Consider the following 8,660-nt stretch of genomic DNA (forward strand, 5'->3'; position numbering starts at 1 on the left):
TTCCCTTTGTGGCTCAGCTGGTTACCAACCCAGCTAAGTATCCATGAGGACGCGGGTTCAATCCCTGGCCTCGCTCAGTGGGTTAAGGAGCTGGTGTTGCTGTGGCTGTGGTGTAGGCCGGCAGCTACGGCTCCAATTAGACCCTGGCCTGGGAACCTCCATATGTTTTGGGTGCGGCCCTGGAAAAGACGAAAAGACAAAAAAGACCAAAAAAAAAAAAAAAATGCTTCTTCTTATGAAGACACCAGTCATGAGAAGTTAGGCCCCTAATCTCATCTTAATTTAATGAATCCGTAAACATCCAGTCTCCAAACACACCCCCCTTCTCAGGTTCTGGAGGTTAAGACCTCAACATAAGAACTTCTGTGGAGGTAAATGCCACCCACAGCAAGGCCCAGCCTCCATTCCCAGCCCTCCGCTGAAGTCAGAAGGGTTTTACTCCTCTTCCGTTTTTCTCTCAGGGCCAGCCCCTCCGCCTCATTTAATTACTTGAGCCAGGAGCTCATCCCACATTCTCTCCTTGGAAGAGACTCAAGCCAGAAGGATCCAGACCCTCCGAGCCGACCCCTGGCTCTCTCTCAGGTGCAACATCAGAGCACAGGAGCAGCCGGCCGCCCTCTCTCTCTCCCATGTCAATAAGAAGTGCCAGGATCCTTCCTGTTTCTTGTCCGGATCTCATCTCCAGCTTTCTCCACGCTGCTCTGTGCCCTGGAGGCTGTCTCATGTGATCTGCTACGGCCCAAGTGTTTGTGATCCCCCCAGATTCATATGTGGAACCCCCAGTCTACTGCGTGATGGTGCTTGGAGCTGGCGCCTCTGGGGTCATTAAGTTATGAGGGTGGGTGTGTCGTAATGGGATTGGTGCCCTTATAGGAGCCTTAAGAGGGATGTGGTGCTCTGCCAGCTTCCATTGTAGGAGGGCCACAGCAGGAGTTGCGGCTGCCAAAGTAAATTTCACCGATTCATTTAACAAAAACCAGGAAGTGGACTCTCAGCAGGAACCAAATTAGCAGGTCATGGACTTATCAGCCTTCAGAACTGGGAGGAGGAAATTCCTGTTGCTTAAGCCACCCAGGCTGTGGCATTTTCGCTGTGGCAGCCTGAACTGACCAACACGGCATCTGTGGGCACCCCTGCCTTATGCCTTCCTGTTGGCTTTGGTCAGTGGGATTACAGTCCAAAGGAAGGGAGTTCCCGTCGCGGCGCAGTGGTTAACGAATCCAACTGGGAACCATGAGGTTGCGGGTTCAGTCCCTGCCCTTGCTCAGTGGGTTAACGATCTGGCGTTGCCATGAGCTGTGGTGTAGGTTGCAGACGTGGCTCAGATCCTGCGTTGCTGTGGCTCTGGCGTAGGCCGGTGGCTACAGCTCCGATTAGACCCCTAGCCTGGGAACCTCCATATGCCGCGGAAGCGGCCCAAAGAAATAGCAAAAAGACAAAAAAAAAAACAAAAAAACAAAAACATGTACAATCTCTTGGGTAAGAATTCAGTGTGTGCAATCGTAAAACAAAAAAAAAAAAAAAAAAACAAACACAAAAATCAAAGGAGGAATGAGTGAAGCTGGGTATTTCTCCTCTCAGATCCATCCCGGCGACCTAGAGAGGGTAGCAGCTCCCCACAGTCCCCACTCCTGGGAGCTGTACCGTCTTGAGTTGTTTTCCTATATACCCTACCCACATCTTTGTCAGCGATCCTGGTAAACTCCTCTCACGTTGCCCCCTGTGCGTGTTCTACTTCCTGCTGAGGGGTGCCCTGGAGAGCTTGGTATTATACCACTTTGTAGTGAACCTGCCAGCTGAAATTCTGGCCAGCTTAGTGGAATGAGGACTCGTTCTCAAAGTCCTCAAAATCAAATTGATTCAAGAAGTTCCCTCGCAGCACAGCATGTTAAGGATCTGGCATTGCTGCCACTGTGGTGCGGGTTCGATTCCTGGCCTGGGAACTTCCACATGCCGTGGGTGCGGCCAAAAAAAAAGCAAGTTAACAGACAAGAATGAAGAGATGTGACGTTTCTGGCAGACCCGACTTGGAGGCCGAAGCAGAAATCTGTGGAGCTATTATAACACCCACAGGTGGAGAGCTGAGTGCGTTTCCTGCATGTCCTTTCTTGCACATCCTGAGGACTTTTAGGTGCTGGGGGAAGATTTAGAAGATCCATACTCACAGCCACCCTCTCCCGTTACCTCCCAGGAGGTCTCCACCCAGAAAGGGCCCTGCCGGCTTCCAGGAAGTGAGTGCAGCAGTGGGATAGACTGTTCTGAGTTCGGCTGAATCTAGATGCTCTGGGGACCCGGCTCCGCTCCCTGTGTTTAGAATTCCTTGCTTGGGGGGAGCGAACACCTTTTATTTGATCAGCGTTAAAGCAGGAACTGACCAGATGCCAGCAGTAAATTACACTAATTCATTCCCTAAGTATTTACTAAGCTCTTTTCTGGGTTTGCAAGTCCAAAGCAGAAGGGAACGAGCCCTTCCTTCCTCCTCCTCTTCACCAGAGGAGACACAAGGATGCCCAGAAGGCCAGGGACCACTTCTGGTCTCCAAAGACAGAGATCTCGCAGCCCAGCGCTGCAGGCAATATTAGCACATAGTGTGTGTGTGTGAGTTGAAGTGTGTCCCCCAGAAAGATCTCCTGAAATCCTAACTTCCAGTACCTCAGAATGTGACATTGGGAAATAAGGTCTTTACAAGTGGAATTGGTTTTGACAAGGTCCCACTGGAGGAGGGCGGGCCCTTCCTGCAGCCTGACAGGTGGCACAGGGACGCATGAGGGGAGAATGCCCTGTGGTGACGGAGGCAGAAGTTGGCTTTGGGCCTCCAGAGCCACGGGAGCGGGATTCGCTCTCGCCCTGCATCACTCAGGTCGTGGCAGGCTCTTAGAGGCCGTGTTCAAGGCACGTTTACTGAGTGGGCTGAACAAGCACGGGGGCGGTGCCGAGCTCTGGGCTTAGCAGGCAAGCAGGTTACAGCCAGTCTCCCGATGCCTTGGCCCAGGATCTGTGTTCCTGGTCAGAGCCTGGAACCCAGGGGCCATTAAGATAGCAGTGGGGCTGAGTCAAGCAGGGTGGGGCCTGGTTGAACTTGGGAAGTGGCCAGAAGCGACACAGGTGTGGCACCGAGTGACTTAGAGTGACATCCTGGCTTTGGATTCGTAAGGCCTTGAAATGCTCAGAGGCCATTAAGATCACATGAGCATCGTCTTTCCAGAAGAGACTCAAGCTTGTCAGTCAGATGCCGGAACCCAAACCGAACCAACCCAGCTGGGGATCCGGCCCCTTCAGTCATCTCCAGGTGTTAATTTGAGCCCAACCAGAAATAGAGGCCCCCATGGACCAACCAGTCCTTCAGTGGTTGGAGTCAGGGAGGCGGGGTGTGCTGCATAAGGTTCACTGCACAGCTCAGCTGCCCTTCTGGAGAGTCTCAGTCTTGCTGCCTTGCAGAGAAGGCCCCTTCCCTGTGCCGCTGAAAGAAAAGCCTCCCCGTTGCCTCTTAGGGGCCCTAGCCCGAGGCAGCCGCCAGTCTGCTTTCTGTCTCTATGGATTCAACTTTTCTGAACACTTCCTACAACATGTGGTTCTTCGGTCAGTTTTAACCCTCAGAGAGGTGAAGCCACTTGCCCGGGATCACACAGCTGCCGAGTGTGGGGCAGCCAGAGGGTGTGCCCTTACCCGGAGTCCCGTGTCCTCGGAGTCATTGCATGACTGCGTTCCGCAGGGCTGAGCCAACCGAGGCCTCCCCTTCAGTGACTGCCTGGTGGGGCCATGAGGAGGTTCTGAGGTGAAGGTGAGGATGGGTGCATAGCTCTGCATCCATTCTGATCAGCAAGCCACTGAAAGGCACTGCATGTACTTTCTTTTTCTCCCACTTTTACTGAGATGTAATTGACAGCACTGTGTACTCAGAACGATGGGATTCACACACATCATGAGGTGATGATCACAATGAGTTTAGTAAACATCTGTCATCTCATGGAGAGAGGAAACTAAATAGGAAAAAATGTTTTCCGCTGATGGGATTTTACTCTTTTTTTTTTTTTTTTTCTTGCTTTTTTTTTTTAGACCTACACCCTTGGCTTATGGAGGTTCCCAGGCTAGGGGTTGAATCGGAGCTACAGCTGCGGGCCTATGCCACAGCCACAGCCGCGCCAGATGCAAGCCGCATCTGTGACCTACACCACAGCTCACAGCAACGCCAGATCCTTAACCCACTGATCAAGCAAGGCCAGGGATCAAACCCGCAGCCTCATGGTTCCTGGTCGGATTTGTTAACCACTGAGCCACAACAGGAACTCCAATACGGTTTTTAAAAATTCACCAAGGTCCCCTTTTTGTGCCAGGGGACAAAGTTAGGAGTGGCCTGGCCCCAGTTCCCACCCTGTAGTGCTCTGCCATCTCTCTTAGTCTGATGGCAGAGGCCACGGGTATCTTGGGGATGGAGGTTGGAAGGATGTTGGAAGTGGTCCGTTAGTCTACGCAGAACATCTCCTGCCCAAGCCTGTGGATGGTGGGGTGTTGAGGGGGTTTCCAGTGTTTCATTCTCAGCCCTGGACCCCACACGCCTTCCTTGTGGTCACCAGGAATCTCCCTGTCCATGTACCCACCTGCAGCCCTGGACCCCTCCCACCCTGTGGTTAACAAATAAAACATGGCCCAGGCGCTGATGCTTATAAACTAGTTTTACACCTACATGCACGTCTGGCAAAATATTCAAAAGTCATAGGGATGTGAGACAATCCTTCATCGAGAAACGTCTGGCATCCCCAGCCCAGGTTATGAAATGAGATAGTAGCCTCTACAGATAGACCTTTCATTTATTTTTTCCTGGCTTTTTAGGGCTGTGCCTGCAACATATGGAAGTTCCCAGGCTAGGGGCTGAATTGGAGCTACAGCCACAGCCACAGCCATGCGGGATCCGAGCCACACCTGTGACCTACACCACAGCTCCCGGCAATGCCGGATCCTTGACCCACTGAGCAAGGCCAGGGATGGAACCTACATCCTCATGGATCCCAGTTGGGTTTGTTACTGCTGAGCCACAACAGGAACTCTGAGGCAGATCTCATTTTATTGTCCTTGCTTCACTGCATTTTGCAGGTACTGTAGGGTTTTGTTTTTTTAGAAGTTGAAAGTCTGTGGCTCCGCTGTGTCCAGCATTCTTTTGGCACTGTTTTTCCGGTAGCATTTGTTCACTTTGTGTCTCTGTGTCACATATTTCAAACTTTTAAATTATTATTATATTTGTTATTGGTGTTCTATGATCAGTGATCTTTGATGTTATTATTGCAAAAAGATTGTACCTTGCTGAAGACTCAGATGATGGTTAGCAATTTTAGCGCTGAGGTTTTGTTTTGTTGTTGTTTTTTTTAGGGCCGCCCCTGCAGCATATGGAGGTTCCCAGACTAGGGGTCTAATTGGAGCTGTAGCTGCCGGCCTAGAGCACAGCCACAGCAACGTCGGATCCAAGCCACCTACACCATAGCTCACGGCAACACTGGATCCTTAACTCACTGAGCAAGACCAGGGATCGAACCCGCGTCCTCATGGATGCTAATCAGATTCGTTTCTGCTGAACCACCATGGGAACTCCCCCACACTGAGGTGTTTTTAATTAAGACGTATGTTATTTTTTTAGCCATAATGCTATTGCACATTTAATAGACTACAGTGTCATTTAAACATAACTTTTTTATATGCACTGGGAAACCAAAGAACTTGCAACTTGGTTTATTGCGGTATTCATTTGACTGCAGTGGTCTGGAACCAGACCCGCCCTGTCTCCAAGCGATGTCAGTATACACATGTAGACCCTCCAGCTCCACACACTCTAGCTCCTTGCCCAGAGGCCGGTGGGCAGCTGCTAGCCCCACCCACACAGTATGGACATCAGCTCAGGACACGGAGCTCTGCAAATCCTTTCCTTCCTTCCTTCCACAAATGTGCATGTAGCACCTCCTCTCTGCCAGGAAGTGTCCTAGGCTGTGAGAACACAGTAGAGGGCAAGACAGATACACGTCCTGCCCTCAGGGAAGCCCCGCCTTAGTGGGAGGTGTCTCAGGTAGCTAATGCTGTGTAACAAGCCACCCCCAAATAGGATGAGTTCACCTGCATTATTTCCCCCAGTTCCATGGATTGACTGGGTGGCTCTTCTCTCCCTGTGATGCTGTCTGAGGCTTCGCAGCTGCAGGCAGTGGGGCGCTTGGTCAGGACACTTGGTCTCCTCCATGTGGCCTCTCTCCTGAAGGATAGGTGGGCTTCCTCACCGTGTGGCAGCTGCATTCCAAGAGAATAGGTACCAGAGTTTGAGGCAATGCAGGTGGTGTTTGTGCCAGACCAGGTTTATGGCCAGTACCCATTACCGGGGGGTTAGCATCACAGCCCCTGCTTGCTACTAGTGTCTGCTTCCTGGTGCCTACCCCAGGGGGCCTTCCTGCTTCTCCCCAGCCGGCTTCCAAAGCAGGTACCAGGCTCTTTCACAGGCTGGGGACGTTCAGTCTTTCACCCCAAGCTCCTCAGCTTGCACGTGGCACAGGCAGGATTCCAGCCTGGGCCCATGCTGCCGCCTTCTCTGCAGCGTGCTCCATGTGGATGGCGGCCAGTTTCAGGTTTGTTAAGTCGGGATTGGATGGAAGGATGGCAGGGAGCCAGGGTCCCCGAAGGGCACGTGCTGGGTTCTAGTCCTAGCTCTGCCCACCTCAGCCGTGGGCTCCCAGGAAGGGCGTGACTTCTCCATCTGCAAGGGGAGGAGGGCCACGGGAGCCCTTGCAGTGTAGGCATTGGGCACCCCTGCATTTATTCCACATACACTTCTGAGCATCTGTTATCAGCAAAAATGGTTCCATGTGCTGCAGGTGCAGTGAGTGTTGCTTTTCAAAACACGGGCAAACCCATGTTCACAGCCACACTATTCGTAGGCGCCAGAAGAGGGGAGCGCCCCAGGTGCCCGCCAGTGGACGACTGCAGAGACACGGCGTGGTCTCCTGGTGCAGCGGGGTGTCATTCAGCCTGAAGGAGGAAGGCGATTCTGACCCATGGTCATAGCTGGAGGACACTGTGCTAAGTGAAGTGAACCAGCCACAAAAAGCCAAGTACGGTACGATTCCCCTTCTAAGAGGTGCTGAGAATAATCAAAACCATAGAGACAGAAAGCAGGACGATGGTTGCCGGGGGCGGGGCGGGCGGGGGAGTGTGGGAGTCGTGGTGTCACAGGGACAGAGTGTTTGTTTCTCTGAGATGAAGGAGTTCTGGAGCTAGGCTGCGCAACCCTGCGAGTGTACTTAACACGTCCGGACTGTACACCTAAAAATGGTGACGCTGGCACATTTTATGGTGTGTGGATTTTACTATAACTTAAAAGACTTCCAGCAGCTTTGGGTTCAGGGTTCAAGTCCCAGCTCTGCCACTTGCAGGCTCTGTGACTCTGGCCAAGTGACTGTACCTCTCTGTGCCTTAATTGGTAGTGATCACTTCCTGAAGTGGGGAGGTTTAAGTTGTTGATATTGTGCAGCAATAAATAGCATCAATAGGACTGTTCTCTGTGGTGCCATGGGATCCAGGATGCCTTGGGAACACTGAGACACGGGTTCGAACCCTGGCCTGGCATGGTGGGTTAAGAATCTGGTATTGCCACAGCTTCTGCTTAGGTGGCAATTGCAGCTCGGATCTGATCCTTGGCTCAGGAACTCCATATGCCACAGGGCGGCCAAAAAAAAGACAAAAAAAATTTATAAATGAGTACCATTGATAGAGCTCCTGCCCTCTGAGGGCCTAGAGTCACTGCAGATATTATGATGGCATTAGGATTGTTTTATTATCTTGCAAGGTGCAATATGAATATAAAACAGAGGGTTATTGGGGTTCTTGGTGGCCCAAGAAGTCAGACTAACCTTGACCCCCAGATTGCAAGGGGCTAGCCAGGCAAGGCGGAGCAGGGATTTGGGAATGAGCGACTTGGGTTGACACTTGCCCCTCTGTCACCTTCTCTGTGTGACCTTGGGCTTTCTCCTTGGCCTTCTGAGCCAGGGTGTCCAAAGGGAGCAAAGCAGAAGTCAGAGCAAGACAAGAGGCTGGGGAGGCCTGGGGAGTGTAGGGGGTCTTAGATCGAAGCTCCTGAAGAGGCCAGGCTGGGCGGGGGAGGGTCAGGCCAGGGAGAACTCTCCCCGGGGGCGGGGGCAGAGGTTGGGGGAGGACGGCTCAGACCTGCCTGAGACGAGGTCCCGTCACAGACAGATGTGGCAGTAATCAGTCTGCCACTTTAAAGTGTATGCTGCGCTGGTTTTTAGCCCACTCACAACGTTGTGCAACCTTTCCCATGATTGAAGTCCAGAACGTTTTCATTCCCTAAAAAGAAACCCACACCTAGAGCAGTCAGTCCCCACTCCCCTCCCTCCAGCCCCGGACAACCACTCCGGTCCTCTCTGTCTCTCTTGATTTGTGGGTTCTGGATGTTTCAGATAAATAATCATACAATATGAAGCCATCGGCCAGTGGCCGTTTTTATACCATGGAAATTAGCAAATGCTACCAAGCAGGATTTTCTTCTTCAGAGAGCTGGTTACTAAGCATTTACCTGTGCAGCCCTGGTCCTGAGAGAGCAGAGGGTTAGGGCAACAGTTCTCAAATCAAGGGAGTGCTGTCCCCTGGGGGGTATTCTGGGAATCCATGGG

The sequence above is a fragment of the Sus scrofa genome, chromosome 6, assembly GCF_054392235.1.
Source record: "Sus scrofa isolate SSC_HxYL_T2T_F1_AM1 chromosome 6, Sscrofa_HxYL_maternal_Yorkshire_Landrace_v2.0, whole genome shotgun sequence".
NCBI lineage: Eukaryota > Metazoa > Chordata > Mammalia > Artiodactyla > Suidae > Sus > Sus scrofa.